The 25,007-nt window shown below is 34.5% G+C and overlaps 1 pseudogene; it reads left to right on the forward strand.

The window, feature by feature from the left end:
• Nucleotides 1-7,738: 7,738 nt before the first annotated feature.
• LOC148758493 (phenylalanine--tRNA ligase alpha subunit pseudogene) lies at nucleotides 7,739-8,974 on the forward strand (annotated as a pseudogene).
• The last annotated feature ends 16,033 nt before the right edge of the window (nucleotides 8,975-25,007 follow it).

The raw sequence follows: 25,007 nt of genomic DNA on the forward strand, positions 1-25,007 counted from the left end.
CTTTTGTTGTTTCTTTTTGTTGGGAACTTAACTCTGAGTGTCTGACATTGAGCTGAATAACCCCTGTTAGGATTTAAAACTCCTTTCACAATAGGCAGAATATTTCTATGCATAGGCTGGGAGAACTAGCATGGGCTCAGAGTAAAGAGATTTAAAAATTATAGATCTGGAAAAAAAGAAATTCAAGAAAGGATAATTGTATCCATTATGATTACTTTCTGTTCAATATTCTAGTTCAATGACCAAAACCAATTTGCTCATTACTAAATGCATAAATGAAGTTGTAAAAACAGTCAGTATAGTTAAAGGGTATTTTAGGGAGAAACGTAATAACCAATACATCAATTTAGCTTACTATTCAATTGTCACCTACTTATTTCAAAAATTAAATTATATGGAGAGTACAACATTAATGCCAAATCTTGTATTATTTTTCATATATTGCCGATTTACATACCATTATTTTGAGTTGCTAGCAAATCTTAGTGATCTTTAATCCCTTCCCTAATTTATAAAGTCAATCTTCCTTTCTGATTCTTAGAAAAACTGAAAACTATAACTACACTCTTTTGTCACAAAAATAATAAAAAAAAAACCACTTCTCTTGTCTTTGCCTCCAATTCTATCAGTACGTTTTTTTCCCACCAGAACAATCATTTTACCACAATATTGTCCCTCATTTCTTTCTGTGGTGCATCTACATAGCAATGCGTCCCATCATAGCACAATCCTCCAAGCTTGACTACTTCCTTCCCTATCATTAATGTGTGTAGCCCCACCCACCTCAGGCATCTTTAGTTTCACTTATGAAATTTCCATGTAGAAAAGGTCCATTTATAATTTATGAAACACTTCTATTAAAAATTGAAAAAAAATTTTCCAAAGAGATAAATAATGCACTATTTGTAATCAGATTAAAGTTATTGTTAGGTATTATTCTGTCGATCATATTTTTCTCCTGTCTGAACATGTCACCCAACTTCCAAATACTAACCTTTGCAAATCCTGCTCTAGTCATTTACATCATCCCAGTGAGATTTTGATCCAAAATATTTTACTGACATGATGTTATTTGAAAGATAATTCACAAAAATATAATAATACTCTAAATACTAGATACCATGCCACAATGGCAATATGGATATTTCTGTTCTTTGGGTAAATTGAAAAATGGATATGTTCTCTACAGATATGCAGATATATTACCTTGCTTTATTGAACATGCATGGAAAGATTAGTCAATTTTTTCCACACAAAGGAATTCATCTATAGCACAGAAGAAGATGAAACTTATCTTACATTTGCATACGCATGTGTGTTTATCGCATCTCAAAACCACTCCCTGTCTGAACACAAGGTGAGGACAGGTACACAGTCTGCCATCTGCTTTTATAGGAGTACTCACCAAGAAATATTTGAAAACAAAATGTCCTCATCAAAGGTCTGTTTCTATGTTGCTCTTGTTCTATTCAGTGTGGTTTGGTTGACCTTAGTTCACTGTCTTCAGGTTTTATGAAAAGAACTGAGAAGAGATGAAAGTGAAATACATTTCACAATGGCATGAATAAACTTGTATATATTTAATTAATAAAAACATGTGTATATATGTCTTCACAATCTTATAAAAATTGGGGGAATATAATCAATAATGTTGTGAAGATTTTGCAGGGCATCTGATGGACACTTGTCTTATTAGGGAGATCACTTCAGGAATGGTGTAGATGCCTAATCACTGCACTGTACACCTGAAGCTGAAGTTGAATAATAATGTCAACTATAATTTTATATATACATATATATGTATATACATATATATGTGTGTGTGTATATAACACACACATATATGTACACACATATATACATACATATGTGTGTGTGTGTGTATATATATACACACGCACACACACATATGTATGTATATATACCCTGTGTCCCTGAAAATAATACCTAACCGACAATCAGCTCTAAGGCGTCTTTGGAGCAAAAGTTAATATAAGACCGATTTTAAATTATATAAGACCCGGTCTTATATGATAGTAAAATAAGACCCGGTCTTACATTAATTTTTGCTCCGAAAGACGCCTTAGAGCTATTGTCTGACTAGGTCTTATTTTCGGGGAAACACAGACTCCATATATATACACACACACAAGAAGTGGAGTCACAAGAAGTGGAGTACCGCATAAGGAATAGAGACAGTGAAAATGTAAAGGATGTATGCGATGTCAGCGGGGTAGATTATCACTTAGTGAGAGGTATAAATGATAAATGTCTAACTAGTACAGTGTTTTGTATACATGAAACTAATAAAAGTAGATCAAGGAGCATTGTCTTATTGAGCTTTACAAGTATGATAAAGAAATCTGTGACATTCTTGAATTGATTTATTTGTTCTCAGTAGGTTTTCTTTGTGCTGAATTTCAATGGAAAATATATTCAATCTTAAGTAATTAATTAAGACATTATCAAATCTAACATATTACTTTTTATTTATGTTCCTGGTGAATATCTGAATTCACATCATTGCCTCAGCAATGAATTAAATTAAATTAAATTAGTTACAATAGCTAAGTTAATAGCAAAATAATTTGAGAAATATTTTTAATGCTATAGAAAACCTGTCACTCTGAAGACAAGACTTTTGTTACAGAATATATTTAAAATTTTATGAATATTTCCCATTTAGTTTTTCCATATCTATCAACCTATCTAATTTTCCTACAGTTTATGCCATTATTTTCATGTTCTACAGTCATTTCTGTCAATATTATTTTTTTCAAAAGAAAATAATAGCTCAAGCAGATTTAAAATAAATGGCATACTTAATAGAAATCATATTTTCCCACTGAAAATTCATCCTAAAAATCTTTGACTTTACTTTATAAAATGTTATAGTAAAATGGTACGTGTAAAATAATTCATGCACATGGTAAAAAATAAAATCACATTAAACCATTACACTATTGTATTAACTCAAAATTAAAAAGATTCAGACTCACTTCCTGTAACATTCCTGATTCAACAACATTTAACATTATCCATTTCAGTTCTTCCGATCATTTTCAATGAAATTCTAAAAGATATTGTTTATTTTTACTTCTTGATTTATAAAGTTTAGACAATTTATATTTATTTCCTTTTCTGAAATATGAAGAATTTTGCCATAGGGCACTTTTTTTCTTTTTTTAAACCTTTTCCACCCTTTTGTTATTACTTTCAGGTTTTTCTAACATATTTATCTTTTAATTTTAAATACCACATGTACATTTCTATTTCCTCTTTTTCTTCTAATTAAAATTTATTGGGTGACAGTGGTTAGTAAAACTACATAGGTTTAAAGTATACAATTCTGTAATATATCATCTATGTATCACATTGTGTGTTCACCACTCAGTCAGTTCTCCTTCCATCACCACATATGAGGTCAAACAATTAAATTCATGAAATTTGTTGCAACAATGTTGCTAACCTTTTTTGATATCAGAGGGATTATTCATTTTGAATTTGCACCAATTGGACAAACAGTTAATAAGGTTAATATTTGGAAGTGCTTAAAAGGCTGCGTGAAACAGTTATGACCTGAAGTTTTCACAAACAATCCATGGCTCTTGCATCACGACAATGTACCAGCTTGCACAGCACTGTCTGAGAGGGAGTTTTTTGTCAGTAAACAAATAACTGTATTGGAACACCCTCTCTACTCACCTGATCTGGCCCCCAATTACTTCAATGAAGGAAATATTGAAAGGAAGGCGGTTAGATGACACTCAGGACATCAAGGGTAATAGGACGACAGCTCTGATGGCCATTCTAGAAAAAGAGTTCCAATATTGCTTTGAAGGGTGGACTAGGTGCTGGTGTAGGTGCATAGCCTCCCAAGGGGAGTACTTCGAATGTGACCATAGTGATATTCAGCAATGAGGTATGTGGCACATTTTCTAAGATGTTTGTGAACTTTATTGTCAGACCTCATATTTGACTCCCTTTACCCTCTCTACTATGCTTCTCCCTCCTTACCCTCTGATAACCACTAAACTATTGTCTGTGTCTATGAGTTTTTGTTTATCTGCTTGTCTTGTTCCTTTGTTGCTTTCAGATTTATATCCCATGTATCAGTGCAGTGATATGGTTCTCAGCTTTGTATGGATGACTTGTTTCACTTAGCATAATAATCTCAACATCCATCTATGTTGTCGCAAATGGCACTATTTCATCTTGTCTTATGGCAGAGTAGTATTCCATTGTGTATATATACCACATCTTTAGGCAATCATCTATCAAAGGGCACTTTGGTTGTTTCCATGTCTTGGCCACTGTAAACAAAGCTGTAGTGAACATCAGAGCACATAGATCTTTACAGATAAATGTTTTCAGATTTTTTGGATAGATACCCAGGAGAAGGATTGCTGGGTCATATGGTAATTCTATTAATTTTTTGAGGAACGTCGACACTGCCCTCCATAACGGCCTCACCAATCTGTATTTCCACCAACAGTGTATGACGGTTTCTTTTTCGCCCCAGTCTCTCCAACACTTGTTATTATTTGTCTTGTTGAAGACAAACATTCTAATCAATGTGAAGTGGTAACTCATTGTGGTTTTTATTTGCATTTCTCTGATGATTAGTGATGTTGAGCATCTTTTCATATGTTCATTGGCTATTTGCATGTCCTCTTTTCGGGAAATGTCTATTCAGGTGCTCTGCTCAATTTTCAATTGGATAGTTTGTTTTTTCATTGTTAAGTTGTATGAGTTCCTTATACATTTTGGATATTAGCCCATTATCAGCGGCGTTGTTCGCAAATATTTTCTCCTATTCGGTTGGTTGCCTCTTTATTTTGTCAATGGTTTCTTTTGCTGTGTAGAAACTTTTTAGTTTAACATAGGCCCATTCATTTATTTTAGCTTTTACACCCCTTGCCTTTGAAGTCAAATTCATAAAATCTTCTTTGACCTCAAGTTCCATAAGTTTAGTACCCATGTTTACGTCTATGAAGTTTATTGTTTCAGGTCTTATGTTTAGGTCTTTGATCCATTTTGAGTTAATTTTGATATATGGTAACAGATAGTGGTCTAGTTTCATTCTTTTGCACTCCCAATTTTCTCAGAACCATTTATTGAGGAGCATTTCTTTTCTCCATTGTATGTTTTTGGCTCCTTTGTTAAAATTATCTATCCATATATTTGTAAGTTTATTTTTGGGTTTTCAATTCTATTCCACTCGTCTGTGTGTCTGTTTTTCTGCCCATGCCATGCTATTTTTATTATTGTTGCAGACATTTTTAAAAGAAATTAAAGAAGACACAAAGTAATGGAAAGACATTCCGTGTTCATGGATTGGGAGAATCACCATAGTTAAAATGGCCATATTACTCAAAGCAATATAAAGATTTAATATAATCCCTGTCAAAATCCCAATGGCATTTTTTAAAGAAATAGAATAAAAAATCATCAGATTTGTATGGAACCATAAAAGACCCCGAAGAGCCAAAGTAATCCTAAGAAAAAAGAACAATGCTGGAGGTATCACACTACCAGACTTCAGCTTGTACTACAGAGCAACAAAAATCTCTATTTCTTGTCTCTCTAAATGAAGACAGACAACCCCTCTCTGAAGGTTAAAAAAACACACAGGGCCAGCCCGGTGGCTCAGGTGGTTAGAGTTCCATGCTCCTAACTCCGAAACCTGCCGGTTCGAGTCCCACATGGGCCAGTGGGCTCTCAACCACAAGGTTGCCAGTTCAATTCCTCGAGTCCTGCAAGGGATGGTGGGCAGCGCCCCCTGCAACTAAAAAATTGAACATGGCACCTTGAGCTGAACTGCCGCTGAGCTCCCGGATGGCTTAGTTGGTTGGAGAGTGTCCTCTCAACCATAAGGTTGCTGGTTCGACTCCTGCAAGGGATGGTGGGCTGCGCCCCCTGCAACTACAAAACGGCAACTGGACCTGGAGCTGAGCTGCACCCTCCACAACTAAGACTGAAAGGACAACAAGTTGACTTGGAGAAAAGTCCTGGAAGTGCATACTGTTCCCCAATAAAGTCCTGTTTCCCTTCCCCAATAAAATCTTTAAAACAAAAACAAAAACAAAAAACACAACAATAATATCCCCACATTTACCTACGTAAATTCTCCCCAACTCTACCTTCCAACGTAAGTCGCTCAAACAATTAAAATTCCATTCATAATGTTTATCAGATTTACAGACTGTCCTGTAATAAAAATTAAAATATCCATGTTTTGTCGTAGGTTGATTCTAATATTGAAACAAATAAAGAGCATTTGCATCGTTCATGTATATATTATTTGTTACAGAACTGGACAATGCATAGATGAAAGACCAACTATAGAGAAACATAAGAAGATCTAATTTGGGCACAAAAGCTATGACATTTTTTAAAGTAGCAATCTATCTTTAGTTTTAATGTATCCTTTTTTTAAAAAAAACGCTTCATTGAGGTATGATTGACATACTAAAAGCTGTATATATTTAATGTATAAAACTTGGTAACTTCGGAGGTAAGTATTCACTTGTCAAATTATCACCACAATCAATGCCATAAACATATCCATCACTTCCAAGTTTTTTCTTGTTCTCTTTATTTTAATAATAATAATATTCAATTTTCTTATGCTAAAATTTGAGCTGTTTGCATTTTGATTCAAATTGGAATATAATTTTTATACAGTTTTTGTCTTTCTTGGAGTCTAATTACCTTTGACTTTTCAGACTCTGCAGAAGGAGCATAAAATACCCTTATAACATGAATGATATTATCCAGTTATTTATCACAGTACTTTGTTAATGTTCTTTATAACACTGACTGTTTTCTAAGCGGCTTGCCCATATATTCCTGGAATATTTTTCAGTGGGAATTCCTGTTCTTTAGTTTTTCATTATTTTCATTCCTTTTTTTCATTTTGCTGTAGCATACGTTCAAGCAATCTCTTTTCTGGAAATGACAGATATGATAATGCACACTCCAAGTCTTTGCATTTACTTACTTATTTTTTGTCTTTTGTCTTTAATTTTGTGCTAGTTATATATTAATAATTATGGGTTAAAAATTGATTCCTGCCAAAATGCTGGGAAATTTCTCCTTTGTTGCATACCATGCAATATTTTCAATGAGAACATATGGCCTATTTTTGCTGTTGTTATTGTGTGTTTTTATTTTTTATTTTTTTTTAAGTTTATACAACCTTCTCTTGGTCCATGTGATTTGAAAATCTGTTGCTGTATTTAGGAAAAGAGATTTTAATATTTATTGAGAGTCATTTAGTGGACATATTTAATCTAATGATGCATGTTTTTAGTTCTGATCATTTGTTTCTAATATTACTGCCTTTATCATTTCCTGTTTTCACTTATTCAGATTGTTGGTTGCAATACTTGAATTTATTTTTTTTATATCTACCAGTTTTCTCTGATATTTTTCATATCATTGTTTTTTGCTCTTGGTTCAGGAAAATGTTCTCAATGTTACCCTACAAAACTCTAAAAAAAAAAAAATAATAATAATCTTATGATTTCAGACTTACTGGAGAGTTGCAAAAATAATACACAGTTCCATTCCATCCAGTTTTCCCTTGTGAATGTTTATCTTACATAATCTAGGACAGCTAGCTGTCTGTGACATTGCACCCAGGAGTTGGGGGGAGAGGGTAAAAATGTCCACCACCTTCATAAGCAACCACATGACATACAATATTCCTTAAAATATGTCAACCAGATGGTGAGAGCTTACCACCAAGCAGGAGGAGATTACCGGGGAGGGCAGCAACAAGGTCCAGGTGTTGCATGGCATCTCTTGGAGGGACTGGCCACAGCAAGCTCAAGTGACTGGCCAAGAGAAAGTGGCCTTCAGGAAGGCCTTGTCCAACAAATGGTTCCCTGAGGACAAAAGTGCGGCCCCTGGGCTGCGGATCTTTGGAGTGGTGGACAGCATGGAGGCTCACAGCCGGTCTCGGAGGGCAGGCTGAGAAGCTGGGTGAGAAGGAGAGAAGTGACTGAAGTCACCGTGAAGACCTACTGGGTGAGCAAAGGCTGCACCTTCAGCACCAGCCTCTCCAAGCAAGAGGCAGAGCTGGGCCCAGAGATAATTTCCAGTGTCTCTGAAGCAGGATGGGCCCTTCAAGCCCTACAAGTTCTCAGCGCACAGCGTCCTCCCTGACCGGGCCACCTGCACGCTCTGTCCAGGTCTGCACCCAGTTCTGGCAGATCTTCCTGGAGATAAGGTTCACCATGATGCCGACTGACAGCTTCCTTGAGAGCGCATTCTGGAACTTTGACCTCTCTTTCAGGCCCGGCAGCACGCACCACATGACCCACATGACACATTCTTCCTGTGAGATCCAGCCGAGGCCCTGCAGCTACACATGAAATATGCTCAACGCTTCTAGCGGAGCCGCTCCCACAGCAGCTAGCATTCCCAGGAAAACAGGTACCACCGGAAGCTGAAGGCGGCAGGGAACCTCTGCTGCGCGCTTCTGTAACGTCAGCCGGCGCCGCCAGCGTCCTCTAGGGCCCGGCCTGCAAGAAGCTGGCACCCCCGCCGAGCGCTTCTCGTCCGCCGTGTGTTCTGCAACGAGGCCCTGGACGCCGTGCATCTGGCCGAGTTCCGAGCAACAGACTGAGTGCATTGTGGCTGACGACAACCTCACCCTGGGTCATTTTATGGATGTTGTTTGGGAGTTTTTCAGCAAACTAGGTATCACCCAACTTCCTTCAAGGGCGTGAAACCCTTACATGGAGTCCAGCAGGAAGGTGTTAACCTACCACCAAGGCCTAAAGAAGTGAATGGAGGTCGGAAAGTCCGGCTCTTCTGCCCAGAGATGCTGCTGCCAATGGGACTCCCAGAGAACCTGTCAGCCATTGTCTGGGGCCTCCAGGTGCAGCACCTAATGATGCCTAAATGTGGTATCAACAATATCCGGGAGCTGGAGTGCCTCAGGGTGAACCTGAAGATGGTGTAAGACGATCCTGTGCTGCCTGGACACTCACCAGGACTCAGGTATAGTTGGAATTTGTGAGATATTGATAATATAATTTGTAAAATAAGCATAGATTCAATTTAGGTATAAATGGAATATAGATGGAAAGAGAGGGGCATCCAATGAATCGCTTTATAACTTTGTTTAAAAATCAGTTGACTGAATTTTGGGGTTTGTGTTCCTAGGCCCTTACATTCCATCCATCTATGGATCTGTGCTTCTACCAGTACCACACTGTGTTGATTATTGTGGCTTCAAAAGAAATATTTAAATTGAGATGTGTGAATATTCCAAATTTGTTCTGCAGTTTCAAAATTATTTTTATCTAAGTTTCTTTGTGTTTCCATATGAATTTTAGAGCGAGCCTTCAGATATCTACAATTAAAATCTGAAATTTTAATTAGGGTTGCACTAAACCTGCAGGTCAAATTGGAAAGAATTTATTTCTTAACAATAGTAAGTCTTCCAGTCCAAGAACATGCAATATCTCTTTAGTTATTTGTTTAATTACTTTCATTAGTGTTATATAGTATTCAGTATCTAGATCCTGAATATATTTTGTTAGGTTTTTACCTAATATTTCAATTTTATTTAGTGCTACAGTAAATTATATATTTAAAATTCCAATTGTCTGTTGCTAGTTGATAGGAATAAAATTGATATTTTTATGTTGACTTTGTATTTTAAGGTTCTGATAAACTATTAATTCTAGAAAAGTTTCTGAGTTTTTCAGATTTTTCACATAGAAAGTAATTTCATCTGTGAATAGACAATGTTTTGTTTCTACGTTCATATTCTGTATGCTTTTAATTTATTTGACTTGATCATTACATTGGATAGCATATCCAGCACAATGTTGAATATGAGTCAGGAAAGAGATTGTTCATACCTTGTTGCTGAAGTTAGGGATAGAGCATACAGGCCTTCAGTATTAAGTATGATGTTAACAGTAGGTTATTTTAGATAGCCTTTTCAGTTGGAGGAATTCCCTTTCATTCCAAATTTACTGAGAGTATCTCAGAAATTGATGGGTTTGTTTGTTTTTTTTGTTTTCAATGCTTTCTCTGTATCTATTGATAGGATCTTGAACCTTATTCTTGTTAGGTCTGTTAATCTGAATCACATTGGTTGATAGATATGATAGATGTCGGGCCTGTCTTGAATTATTAGAATAAATTCCATTTTGTTGTGATGTATTATCCTGGTTTCTTATTACATAATTCCGTTTGCTAATATTTTTGTGGAGGACATTTAGATTTATGTTAATGCAGAATATTGATCTGTACATTTGTTTTGTTGTAATATCTTTGTGTAGTATTGGTATTAGAGCAATGGTGACCTCATAGAAATAATTAGGAAATAGTCCCTCCTTTCCTATTTTTAGAAGAGGACATGAAGTGTAAAATGTTTGGTAGAAGTCACCAGTGAAATTATTTGGGTTTGAGGTTTTCCTTATTCAAAGAGTTTTAAGTATTTCAATTTCTTAAAAAGAAACAGGACTATTCAGGTTATTTATTTCTTCTTGATTGAGATTTAATAGTTTGTATTTTTAAAAGACATGAGAATTTCATGTAAAATGTTGAATTTATGGGCATAAAGTTGTTAATATTTCATATGGTACTATGAACACATAGGGTCTGTAGTACTTGAGTAATACTCTCTTTCCTTCATTCGTAATTGTGTGAGTGTGTGAGAGTGTGTGTGTGTGTGTGTGTGTGTGTGTGTGTGTGTGTGTTGGTCTGTCTGTGTAGACGTTTATTACTTTTATTAAAACACGCAAAATCTAGATTTGTAATTTTCAGACATTTTTATATTCTTTTACTGTACTCAGTATCCTCAATTTTTTTTCTTTATTCTTTCCTCTCATATGTCTGAGTTCAGTTTAGTTTACTACTCTTTTTAAGGTTTCTTAAGGTTGAAATTTAGATTGCTAATTTAAGATGCTTCTTTTCTAATATATTTCATTCTATAACTTTCACTCTAAGCACTGCTATTAATGTATCGCCCAAATTTTGATATGTTACATTTTTATTTTTATTCAGTCCAAAGCTATTTTTTCTTGAGTATTTTGACACTAGGTTACTTAATGAGTTATTTAATTTCAAAATTGTTTGCATTTTCCATATATCTTTGTTTCATTGACATTTTCTTTTAATTCTCTTATGTTCTAAGCCCACACTTTGTATGATTTCTAATGTTATCAATTTGTTGTTTTATGACCTATAATAAGTTCAACATTGATGAATGTTCCATATATGCGTATACTTGAAAAGAAAGTTTATTGTGCTTTTGTTGAGTGAAGTGTTCTATAAAAGTCGATCAGGTCTAATTGATATGTTGTTCTGGTCGATTTGACCCTACTTATTTTATCTTCAGTTGTCCTATCAGTTAGAAAGGAGTATTGAATTCTGCAAATATAATTGTACTTTTTCTACTTTTTTTTTAATTTTTATTTTTTTACTTTTACCTTTTTTTTGAGGGAGGGATCTTAATTTAGGTATATTTACATTTAAGATTATTATATATTCTTACATTAAGATTATTATATATTCTATGCACTGCATAATTATGTCATGTCCTTCTTTGCTTGTGATAATATTCTTTGAATTAAAAGCTACTTTGTCTGATATTAGTATAGTAATCACCTTTACAGATGTTACTTTATAATAAAGTATTATCTTTATTTTGATTAGTGTTTGCTTGGTACATCTTTCTCCTTCCATTTTCTTTTAATCTATCTGTTTATATTTAAAGTGGGATTCTTAATAGATCACATATAGTTTATTCAATCTGGCAACCATTGTCTTACTATTTGGAGAGCTGGGCCGCATTTAAGATTTATTGATTTTATGGTTACTCTCAGGGCGCTTCACTCTTTAAATTTCTGTAGTGATAATTTGTGTTTGGCGTTACATTAGTTTTCTAGAGCCCTGACTCTGAATTTTAACTCTTTCCTTTCAGCTGTGCCTCAGAGTTCCTTTGTATGTTCTTCTCTTTCTGGCAGTTTTCTCCTGTAACTTCTCATTCAACACTTGGGAGTTTGGTGGTGGGAGGGCTGTGGTCACTGAGCATTCTCTGTTCTGGTTAAACCTCAGTTTTAGATAAGCTCCACGTGCCTGTGTCTTCACAGTTGTGGCATTCTCTGTTTTCTTGCCCCTCCCCAGCTGTTTTTAAGGGCCTTGCCTATTCGTTCCACTCACCCAGGATTTTTTTTTTTTTTTTAATGTTCCTGTTCCCTTCCCCTTCCTCAGCTACAGTGAGTTTTAAACCTAAAGGTGACAGTGTGTGTTGCCCTTCTCTTCACAGATGATATAAGTGAAATACAGACGAGATAGGGGTGAAGGTTCTGGGTGCCCTGCCTACATAACTGTTGTTTCCCTCTCCCAGGTCTATACCATATTGGACATTTTGTTAGGGGTCCTACTGATATTTTCTGTGACAGCCTGGTGGATTTTGTTAAAAAGAATAAGAATGGGGACTTCTCCAAATTCAGTGATGCTCCAGGGGCTTCACGTTGCCCAACACACTACCTAAATCAAGTCATCAGCTATTCTGACTGAATTCTTCTTACAGGTGTCTGGCATATATCTTCCCTAGATAAGTGTGTGATCTCACCTCTTTTCCCCCAGCAGGTGCCTTTTTCCTTATATCTGAGATCAATTCTGTGCTCTGTGACCTCAGCTCTGCAATGTGTTTGAAAAAAGTTATGAATTTGAAAGTTAATCTGGCTCTTTTACATTCTAAAATGACAGTGACATTCCGTTTAGCTGTGTATATCCCAGAGGAAAAGCCAGATGTCTCATTCAAATATTTTTAACTTCCAGAAATCCTTTTTTTCTCATATATATTTTTGCCTGCCTTAGCATATGATCTTGCTTTAAGGATACGCTGCTTCTCTAGTCTAAAACTTATAGGAATTTTAAATACCATATTGTATTTACAAAATTGTTTATCTTTTCTCCACTGTCATTTTTTCTGTTTGTTCTTCTATCTAGTTGTTTTATTTGTCTTCACTTCTAATTTTTGAATTTCCATCTCTCTTTGTGAATTGAGGTTAATATTACCGAAAGTAATACTTAGGAACATAGGGATAAATAGCATCCTCTGGATATAGTCTGAGTAAAATGGAGCTCAAGTAAAACTCCTCAGAATCTGAGGGTTTGATAAAGACTGTCACACTAGTCAAGTAAAGGCAGTAAACAAAATAACAGTAGAAACAATAATAAGCAAACAATTACAGTTTTAAATTTTCTCCTTTAAATATATTGGAAGCTAAAGAATAGCAATACAGAATGAGAATCAAGTAAATCAATCTGTATCTGACTTGGAAAGTTCAACAACATCCAGAACTTAACAGTATCTTTTTTTTTTTTTTTTTTTTTTTTTTTTTTTTTTTTTTTGTGGTAACCAATATGTCTTGTATTTGTTTTAGTAGCAAGTAGTATAATGCAAAGTATATTTTTCACCTAGGCTTCACTTGGTGGCCATTTGAAAAAAAAAGTTTTTGCTTTTGTTTTTTTTTCTTATAATGCTTTCATTAACTTTATTTATTTATTATTATTTTTTTTAGTTAAATAGATTTTGGGTGTCCAGTTCTGTAATATATCATCTCTTTATCACATTGTGTGTTCACCACCCAGAGTCAGTTCTCTTTCCATCACCATGTATTTGATCCCCTTTACCCTCATCTGCCACCCTCCTCCCCCCTTATCCTCTGGTAATCACTAAACTATTGTCTGTCTGTCTAAACTATGAGTTTTTGTTTCTTCATTTGTTTGTCTTGTTCTTTTGTTGTTTTTAGTTTTCTATACCACATATCAGTGAAATCGTATGGTTCCCTACTTTTTCTGTCTGATTTATTTTTCTTAGCATTATAATCTTAAGATCCATTCATGTTGTCGCAAATGGTACTATTTCATATTTTCTTATGGCAGAATAGTATTACATCTTTTCTTTATAAGGTTTCATTCAGCTTTATTTTAGAAGATTTAGTGATTTCATCAGGAACTGTTTGTTTTTTTGTTCTTTGGTTGTTTTCGTTTTTGTTTTGGATTAAAGTTTATCAGAAAAGGGAAAATTCCTTTTGCAGTGCCTAATGCAGTACTCACTTGTTCTCCTCATAACCTCTGTGACAACTCTTATTTCTATTATGAGGGAAATCCAATATGTGCCAATTTTATGCATGCACTTCGAGAAGGAGATGAAGGAGGAAAAGGAGAAGAAAGAGAAAGAGAAGTACATCAGGATGAATAATCAATAAAAAATATATTCAGTTTGTTAATGAAGCAATCAGTGAATTAGTACTTACAGAATAGATGGGAACACATTCGTAAAATGAGAAAAAAGGAGACCATATTATACTTGAGTCAGTGAAGATGCTAAAATGTTTTCTCTTTCCTGTTGTTATTGCTGGATGGGGACAGCTCATATAAACCGAGCTGGAAAAGATTCAGTGCACCTACTCTTTGAGACCTCATGAACTGTGATGAACCAGAGGGACTGACAGTAGAGTTGAACTTGGCTTACAGCTTCATCAGCATCCTGTGGTCACGAGCAGTGGTAAATATTCTGGGATTTTCAGCCAAGGGGCACACATAAGATTCCAAAAGAGATTCAGAGAAGTTATCATATAAGAAAACCTGAAAGACCTAAGCATAAGATCTAGAGTCCAATAATATAGGAAGACTATAACAATGTAGAAAGAATAAAGAAGTCTGAAGAAATCATCTTTGGGGTCTTAAACTTTTAAAAGAACATTTTTGTATCCTAAATTTATAAGCATGGTTTTCATGAGACAGCACAGAAACCAAAGGTTCACAGGGCTTTCAGCTTCACGCATCTCTTTTAGCTTCAAAGTCACAGAACAGCGCAATGTGGCTGCCCAATGTTTAATTTTATGTACTGTATTTTGCCATGTATAATGTACACCCACGTTTTTTGCTCATACTTTCAGGGGAAAAAATATTTCATTTTAATGTTTTTAATTCACATGTTTATTTGTTTACATTTAGGTACTTGTTTTTGTATTACAAAGGAATTTTAGCATTTATTTTTTAACATATGGTACAAGAAATTTTATGTAACAAATGATTAAAAAATGCAAGAACAGGTACAAGGAATTTTATGTACTGGTAACAAATTTACAATATTTATGCATCATAGAAGGCCAAAAACTCTTTGTTGTTGCAAGTTTGTCATAAATTCAACAAAACCGATTGTATTCCAGGGTATTATTTTGCATATGGGTATCATTATTGATTTCTAGAGTTATACTTTTAACTCATAAACATAAATAAAATAATTTAAACATTTGTATAAATATGGAATTACGTGTAATTCACATCCTTATTTTTCCTCACAAATTGGGAAAAAAGCGCACCTTATACATAGCAAAATACGGTAGTTACTTTCCTTAAGAATGAGTTTATCAGGAAGGGAAATCTAGGGTTTCTAGTGCACCTCTGAGTTTCTACCTCCACTCTATGTTGCTCTAAGTTGTAAGGATGTGTTATTACACAGCCGGTGCTATTCCCAGGTATTTCGCATTCTGTGTTTATATTAAACATTTAATGAAACAAAATATGTTTCAAGAAATTAGAAGTTTGTTTTCTCACATTAATAATAAATAAATAGATATGTATCTTTCTGATGAAACAGATAAGCTTTTCGTGGGGGAAAAATGCTAGGGACATAACACAGAACAAAATAAAATCTACTCATCTCATGTCCATCACATCCTTCTCTGACTATCTCTGACCAGAATCTTGGATGCTTGTTATATCAGATTATCCTAGGGTCTAAAATAATACCTATATATTTTGTATAAACGAGCAGATATCCTTAAAACCAGAGATACCATATCAACTTTCACTACTGCATTCCCCTCTCATTCTCCCTAAGGTAGGCACACAAGAAATTTCTGATAACATTTGCCAATAGTGAATGGATGGATAGATGAACAAGTAAATAATAAAACAGTTGTCATCTAATTGACTTCCACAACTTAACATAGATTGTAACTTACTTTTTGTGAAATATGTATTATTTTTCATCTCTACAGTATAGTGCATACTTAGCATTTTATTTGCCATTCTGTTTTATCTGTGACTAAGGAGATGAATCAAGCAGAAAGCTTGATATGAAGTCAAAAGCCTAATCCACTGAGCACACAAAATATAACATTTTACACTTGATGAATAAGTACAGGACTTTCCATCCTAGGTCCCTGGTCAAATTACCTAATTTCAGATGGCTATGTTTTGTCTACTTCTCCACGCAGTAACTATTTCTTGTAGTGTTTTTCTCCATCTTTTAACTACCTTTTAAAATTATTTTGCATTTTCATTTGTAACTACCTAGGACTGAAATGCAGCACCTATTTTTGTGTTGAATACAATGGATCCTGAAGAAATACATTTAAATTTACAAAGTACTTTTGTTCCTTTTGAGACTTTAAATTACTGCTCAGCAAGTAGAGCACACTGCAAATGTCAGTGCTGCTATAAAATAACATATTGAGAAAGATTATAGACTTTTAAGATTACTGTTTTTGTTGTTATACCTGTTCTTTTATTTGGAACTAAGCTTCTTCCCTTTGTATTAAATGGAAACAAAATAAAATAAAGGAATTTATGTCTTTCCGATTCCAAATGCAAACTATTTAAGCACGTAAAAAGATTTTACCAAAGCAGGCCATTTTAGAATATCAGTTCCCTTTACAATAGATTCTTTCTATTTGGGGAATCATTTGTACATAATGAAAAAATAAATTATTTTGTAACAATTAGCAATGAAGTCAAAATGTGCATTAGTACCTCAATGGCTCATGTCAAAATGTCTGCACATATGTCATCCAAGTATTTGGTTCCTTATTTGCAAAGGTTCCACATTAGAGCTATTTTGTCTGTGGTAGTCAAAATGGTCTCTTCAATCTGCTTCATTAATTGCTTTAGTTCACCAATGTGCAGCTATTATGAATAGCTCAGGACCTCTAGTTTGGGAGCCCAGTAAAAGAGAGAAGGAAAAAAAAAGAAAAAGAGTCAGTATAATATGGAAAAAAAAGTATTGTGGTAGATGTTCTGTGTAATTACTAAGAGATGATAGAGAAGGCAGAGCTTACTTACTGAAAAAAAGTTACTATTGAGTATTGAAAAATTAAATGTGAACAATATGAACATTCTGTTACTATAGATATTCTTCAATTGAGATTAAAATTAGTAATGTAAATACATCTTTAACACAAATTACATGTTTGTGATTGTATTTCACAGTAAGAAAATGTACTCATAGGATGGCAGAAATTTAAGGATAAAATAGTAATAATAATTTTTTATGCCTTATATGTCATTTTTTTCCCCTAATTTTGTCATTATTTTAGTAGTCACAAATGGCACAGAATGCTGAATTTGATCTTTGTATATAATTAACCAATTCATTTGAAACTTTAATTAATAACCAAGAGATCAAGATATAATCACAACTATATGGGGGAATAAAACACATATTTATATTTTCATTTGCTGTTGCCTCTGATAAAGCTTTTGCCTTTTAATTGTTAGGTACTCTAAATCTGGGCATCTTCCAAGTGCTTATCCTGGGGCAATTCTTCTTTGTGTGCTTCTTTTAATCTCTTAATCTCTTAATGAGCCCAATGATGGTTTAATGATGGTTCTAAATATAATTTATCTTCTACCAAAAAATTCTACTTAATCGTTGCCTTTTTCATTGATCACTTCTTCATCCCTTATTGCTTTTAAATAATATTTGAGTGTTTTCTTTGACTCTTTTTGATACCCCACACAAAAATTTTATTTTTCAATTTTATTATGAAACATTTTTTTCAGTCATCCTCTTCTTGCAGCAATTCCCTACTAGGATTTCTCCAAACTACACCATAACTACTGCCAAAGATTTTAGTACTAGCTCCCTTTAAATACCAATTATCTTCCTCTGGACCAGTTTAGCCTACGTAATGCTGTAGAGGAAAACAAACAAACAACCAAACAAACAAACAATCAAAATCTATGAATCTCAGAGGTGTGACAGAATAAGAGTTTGATTTCTTTTGTTGTGCATGTCCAGTGCAAGCTAGCTCAGGGTGGTCACTCAGGAGCTTAGTGAGATGGAGTTCATGTCCCCACATGCTCCCATGAACATAGTAGCCATTGGGGTGCAGAAGGGATAGGAGACTGGTGAATCACACACTGGCTTTTATAATTTTACAAATTTAAGTGCTTTCGTATTGCTCAAGTCTAATTCGCAAGAACATAAAAAAGTACCCAAACTTGTTACTATGTTTTAGTCTCTGTTCCAGGTTCTTTTCATTGTATAATTTAATGATCACACCAAATTCATACAGTTAATAGTATTATTATTTTTACCTTACATTTAAGAGTCACTGAGACTCATTGGTTAAGCCATTAACTGGAGAAAATTCAGGATGGCAGATACAGAACTGAAATTTCACTTTGTCAGATGCAAAATCCATTGTATTGTATTTACTCCATATTTGGAAAAATAATATTCATCAAATTTCATTTTTATTATGCTGCTAATTTCAAAACTGAGTATGTGTTCTAATTACATCTTTGTTCAAAGAGACAGAAAAAGAGTACAAATTTGAGAGACCTTTCATCAATATTATCACATTATCTCACATGACATTATCTCATACTGACATACGTGATGTAAACTATTCCTGAAAAGGTTTTCAGTTGTCAAATATGTTTCACTGTATCCACAACTTCATACAATTGTTAATTAGAAATTTAGATTACTACTTCTCACTGTCATAAGATTAGCTACTACTTCTCACATAAGATTAGCCATAGCTAATTGCTACAAACCTTCAAGTTATTGTTGATCATACTCTAAATAATTCCTATATCACTCATTATTTGGTAGAGAGCTATATATTATGTAACAAAACAATCATACATAATTTTAGTATATAAAATGTAGAATTTTATTATATATACATAAAAATATGACTATGGCTTACATATATTATTTGTATAGATACAAAAATATAAACCTACTTACATATTTTATGTATAGTATAATTAATATATAACAGAGTTAACATACAACATCATATTATAAAACCCATATAAATTAGAGCTCTTAAGCATATTTAAGATTTTCTAATGATTTCAAGGTTACAGGAAATCAGGAGGCAAAAAGGGGAGTTCCTCAGGTCCTTCCTTCCTGCATAGGACATATTCTTCTGGGCTGTAATAGTATAGGAGATATGTGAGATTTATAAGCTTATCCACATGGGAAGAGTTTCAGTTATGAAACAATTGTTTTATGCTTTAGAGTTTAGAGCTTAATCAATATTCTCTGACTCACAAATCCATAGATTCTGGTTTGTTTTACTGTTCACTATTTTTGTTTTAATCTAAGGCAATCAACTTTTTAGAGATCCAGTTCAGACACAGCCACAGCAGACCAGAAACCTGAATAAATAAATAAATGTAATATATAAAAATAATTATATACATATATAGTTTTAACATAAAAATGTGAAGTTTATTTAATATTATATAGCCTATATTATTTACTTTTGTGTTAACGTAGATAGTACTACTATTTAAACAAACCAACAGTAGGACTAGTGAACAGAAGCAATTAGTAGTAATTAATAGTAGGACTAGTTATACCAATAACATCTGTGAGTAAACTATAACAATATTGTAAAATGTTTCTTTCCCCTAATTCAGCAATTTATTTTACATTTTTTACCTTGTTTTTTTTTTTTTTTTTTTTTTATCTATGTGTTTGTGTCAGACTTATTTCACTCATTATGTAGGTAAAATTCATTCTTGTTACATATATACATATATATATGTGTGTGTGTGTATATACATATATATGTATAATTCACCCATTTTTTAGACTGAATAGTATTACATAAATTATAAAATTAATTCATTTATGGTCTGGACATTTAGATTGCTTACAGCTTTGAACTCTTATAAAAATTGCTGTTAGACATTTGTACACCTGCAGAATTGCATGTATTTCTGTTGCTTATATGCCTATAAAGGGTAAAATGCTGGGTCATAGGATACAAAAGGTAGATTGTCAGCAAAGATGATGGCCAACAATTCTTCCCATGCTTAATGTTTTTAAAATCTTTCTTAGATGTTTAAATTTTGTAGGCCGTGTTATTGTGTATTCTTAAGATAAGTGTAAGATTTTTCTAAAAGAACATACCATGGCGATAGTAAAAAGACACGATATTTACAAAAGACATACCTGGTAAAGAACTGGTTTCCAAAATTGCAAATAATTTTTAAAACTTAGTAAAAAAATAAACAATCTGATAAAAAAATGCACCACAGACCTTAACAGACACCTCACCAAAAAAGATAAACAGATGGCAAGTAATCATATGAAAAGATGCTCACCTCATACGTCATCAAGGAAATGCAAATTAAAACAATGAGATACCACTACACACTTAGTAGAATGCTCAAAATCCAGACTACTGACAACACTTAATGCTGGTGAGGATGTGGAGCGACAGGAACTGTTGTACTTTGCTGTTGGAATGCAAAATGGTACAGCCACTGTGGAAGACCATTCGGTGGTTTCTTACAAAAATATATATACTCTTACCATATGATCTAGCAAATGCACTCCCTAGTATTTAACCAAAGGAAATGAAAACTTACGTCACATGAAAACCTGCATAAAAATTTTTATAGCAGCTTTATTCGTAATTGCTTAAACATGGAAGCAACCTTCAGTAGGCGAATGGAGAGACTGTGGTACATCCAGAAAATGAAATCTTACTCAGTTGTAAACGAAATGAGCTATCAAGTCATGAAAAGACATGGATAAAACTAAAATACATATTACTAACTGAAATAATCCTATCTGAAAAGCTACATGCTGTACGATTTTTAACTATATGACATTCTGGAAAAGGCAAAACTATGGAGACAGTAAAACGATATTGTTGCCAGGGTGGGGGAGGGAAGATGCATAAGCAGTGCACAGAGGATTTTTAGGGCACTGAATATACTTTGTATTATAATGATAGATAAATGTCATTATACATTTGTTCAAAACTATAGGCTATATACCAGCAATGAACCCTAAGGTAAACTGTGGACTTTGGATTATTATGATGTGTCAGTATGGGTTCATTCTTGATTTTCAAAAATGCCCCACTCCAGTGGGAGATGTTGACAACAGGGTGATAATGCATGTGTGGGGGCAGGGGTATATGGGAAATCTCTGTACTTCCCTCTGCATTTTGTTGTATATCTAAAACTGCTCTAAAAAATCGTCTTAAAATAAAAACAATAATAAGGGTGACGTCATAGCAATGGCGGCAGCGGGGCGCACTTTTTGAGTTCTCCGTCGGATCTTATCAGAAACGGGAAGCTTATAACCCATCAAAGGACTCTCTGCTCATCACGCAGAACAGCGAAGAGACTCGCGCAGGGATTTCTTGCAGTGCCCAGCTTAAGAGGCACAAGATTCAACATACCCAGCGGCCAACTCCAGACCAAGCCAGAGTACTACCGGGTTTGACCTACAAGTGACACACTCAGAGGGGATTCTTTACAGGCACATAGAGGCCAAAGGGCAAACCACATCTAAGCGGTCAATCCTCACGCAGCAGAATACCCTGCGTGGGCAAAGCCAAGTCTTACAACTAGTCAGCCTAGGAGTTAACTCCACCTACTCACAAGCGAAAAGCAATTAAGGATCTTCTTTAACAGGACAATATACACAACACAAGAGTCACTTTTAGAGCACACGCAGGGGAGAAGAATGAAGTAGTGCAAGTCAAACATAAAGGACATTTATTATATACTAATCCAGCAAGAACTAAGAACTCCAGGGCACCTATCTAATACATCGAAGCAAACACAGAGAGTCAGCCAGAATGAGGAAACAAAGAAACATATCCCAAATAAAAGAACAGAAGAAACCTTCAGAAATGGAACTAAATGAAGCAGAGGTAACCAAACTGTCAGAGACAGAGTTCAGAATACTGATGATAAGAATGTTTAAGGAACTTAGAGAGGACATCAAGAAGGATGTAGAAATCATAACGAACAACCAGTTAGAACTAAAGAACACAGTTACCGAAATAAAGAACTCACTTGAAGGAATTAACAGCAGGTTAGATGAAGCAGAGGATCGAATCAGCGACTTAGAAGACAAGTTAGCAGAGATCACCCAAACAGAACAACAGAAAGAAAAAAGAATAAAAAACAATGAAGATGGTTTAAGAGACCTATGGGATAACATCAAGCGCAACAACATGCGCATCATAGGAATACCAGAAGGTGAAGAGAAGAAACAAGGGATTGAGAACATATTTGAAGTAATAATGTCTGAAAATTTCCCTAACCTGATGAAGGAAACCAACATACAAGTCCAGGAAGTGCAGAGAGTTCCAACCAGGATAAACCCAAACAGGTCCACTCCAAGACACATTATAGCTAAAATGGCAAAGATTAAAGACAAAGAGAGAATCCTAAAAGCAGCAAGAGAAAGACAGAGGGTTACATACAAGGGAACTCCCATAAGACTATCAAATGACTTTTCTGCAGAAACATTGAAGGCCAGGAGGGAGTGGCAGGAGATACTCAAAGTGATGGAAAACAAAGGCCTACAACCTAGGTTGCTTTATCCAGCAAGGCTATCACTTAAAATTGATGGGGAGATAAAGAGCTTCCCAGAAAAGAATAAGCTAAAGGAATTCATTACCACCAAGCCAGCATTGCAAGAAATACTAAAAGGACTTCTGTAAATAGAAGAAAGACGAAAACAATTTATCCACAAATTTAAAAATGGCAATAACTATGTACTTATCAATAATCACTTTAAATGTAAATGGTTTAAATGCTCCAATCAAGAGACATAGGGTGGCTGAATGGATAAGAAAGCAAGACCCTTGTATATGCTGTATACAAGAGACTCACCTCAGATCAAAAGACACACACAGGCTAAAAGTGAAGGGATGGAGTAAGATATTCCATGCAAATGGAAATGAGAAAAAAGCTGGAGTTGCAATACTTATCTCTGACAAAATAGACTTTAAAATGAAGAAAATATTAAAAGACAAAGATGGACACTATATAATAATAAAGGGATCAATTCGACAAGAGGATACAACTCTAGTAAACATCTATGCACCCAACATAGGAGCACCTAAATATATAAAACAGATATTGACTGACATAAAGATGGAGATCAACAGTAACACTATCATAGTAGGGGACTTCAACACACCTCTGACAACAAGGGACAGGTCTTCCAGACAGAAAATCAATACGGAAACAACAGCCTTAAATGACACATTGGACCACTTGGATTTAACCGATATTTTCAGAGCATTCCACCCCAATGCTGCAGAATACACGTTCTTCTCAAGCGCACATGGAACATTCTCCAAGATAGACCATATGTTAGGCCACAAAGCAAGTCTGGATAAATTTAAGAAAATTGAAATCATACCAATTGTCTTCTCTGACCACAGTGCTATGAAATTAGAAATGAACTACAGGAAAAAGACTGGAAGACACACAAATTCATGGAGGCTGAATAATATGTTACTAAACAATGAATGGGTCAAACAGGAGATCAAGGAAGAAATCAAAAGATATCTCGAGACAAACGAAAATGAAAATACAACGACCCAAAATCTATGGGATGCAGCGAAAGCAGTCCTAAGAGGGAAGTTCATAGCACTGCAGGCCTACTTAAAGAAACAAGAAACATCACTAATCAACAGTTTATCTTCACACTTAAGGGATCTGGAAAAAGAACAACAAAATAAGCCCAAAGGAAGTACAAGGAAGGAGATAATAAAGATCAGAGCGGAAATAAATGAAATAGAAACCAGAAAAACAATACAAAAGATCAATGAATCCAAGAGTTGGTTCTTAGAGAAGATAAACAAAATTGACAAACCTTTAGCCAGACTCATTAAAAAAAAAGAGAGAGAGGACCCAAATTAATAAAATCAGTAATGAAAGAGGAGAAGTGACAACAGACACCGCAGAGATACAAAAAATCCTAAGAAATTACTATGAGCAACTGTATGCCAACAAATTTGACAGCCTGGAAGAAATGGACAATTTCCTAGATGCATACAACCTCCCAAGGCTAACTCAAGAGGAGACAGAAAACCTGAATAGACTGATTACCACCAAGGAAATTGAATCAGTAATCAACAATCTCCCAACAAACAAAAGCCCTGGACCAGATGGCTTTACAGGTGAATTTTACAGAGCGTTCCAAAAAGAATTGTCACCTATTCTCCTCAAACTCTTCCAAAAAATCCAGAGAGAGGGAAGACTCCCAAACACTTTTTACGAAGCCACTATCACCCTGATCCCAAAATCAGACAAAGACACCACAAAAAAAGAAAACTACAGGCCGATATCGCTAATGAACATAGATGCAAAAATCCTCAACAAAATACTAGCAAACAGAATTCAGCAATATATTAAAAAGATTATACACCATGATCAAGTGGGATTCATCCCTGGCATGCAAGGGTGGTTCAACATCCGCAAATCAATTAATGTGATACACCACATTAACAAAATGAAAAATAAAAATCATATGATCATATCAATTGACGCAGAAAAAGCATTTGATAAAATTCAGCAGCCATTCATGATAAAAACCCTTAAGAAAGTGGGAATAGAGGGATCATATCTCAACATAATAAAGGCCATATATGATAGACCCACAGCTAACATCATACTCAATGGGGAAAAACTAAAACCATTCCCCTTAAAATCAGGAACAAGGCAAGGCTGCCCACTTTCTCCACTTCTATTCAACATAGTGCTGGAAGTTCTAGCCACAGCAATCAGACAAGAAAAAGAAATAAAAGGCATCCAAATCGGTAAGGAGGAAGTAAAACTGTCATTATATGCAGATGATATGATACTATATTTAGAGAACCCTAAAGACTCCACCAAGAAACTATTAGAGCTGATAGATGAATTTAGTAAAGTAGCAGGATACAAAATTA

This window comes from Rhinolophus sinicus, chromosome 3 (genome assembly GCF_057876585.1).
Source record: "Rhinolophus sinicus isolate RSI-liver-muscle chromosome 3, RSI-T2T, whole genome shotgun sequence".
Lineage (NCBI taxonomy): Eukaryota > Metazoa > Chordata > Mammalia > Chiroptera > Rhinolophidae > Rhinolophus > Rhinolophus sinicus.